The sequence below is a fragment of the Antrostomus carolinensis genome, unplaced genomic scaffold, assembly GCF_000700745.2.
Source record: "Antrostomus carolinensis isolate BGI_N321 unplaced genomic scaffold, ASM70074v2 scaffold579, whole genome shotgun sequence".
Taxonomy (NCBI): Eukaryota; Metazoa; Chordata; class Aves; order Caprimulgiformes; family Caprimulgidae; genus Antrostomus; species Antrostomus carolinensis.
The window spans coordinates 1-412 of NW_010338994.1; positions in this window are offsets into that span (position 1 = coordinate 1).

Consider the following 412-nt stretch of genomic DNA (forward strand, 5'->3'; position numbering starts at 1 on the left):
GGGTTTATGAAAGACAGGTCTTGCCTGACTACCATGATCTCCTATGACAGGGTGACACCCTTGGATGAGAAAAGGCCTGTGGATGTGGTGAACTTAGACTTCAGTAAAGCCTCTCACACTGTTTCCCACAGCATTCTCCTGGAGAAACTGGCCACTCATGGCTTGGATGAGCATGCTCGTCACTGGGTAAAGAACTGGCTGGATGGCCGGGCCCAGAGTTGTGGTGAATGGAGTTAAGTCCAGTTGGTGCCTGGTCATGAGTGATGTTCCCCAGGGATCAGTGCCAGGGCCAGTTCTGTTTAATATATTTATCAATGATCTATCACAATACTGGAGTGCACCCTCAGTAAGTTTGCAGATGATACCAAGTTGAGAAGCAGTGTTGATCTGCCAGAGGATAGGAAAGCTTTGC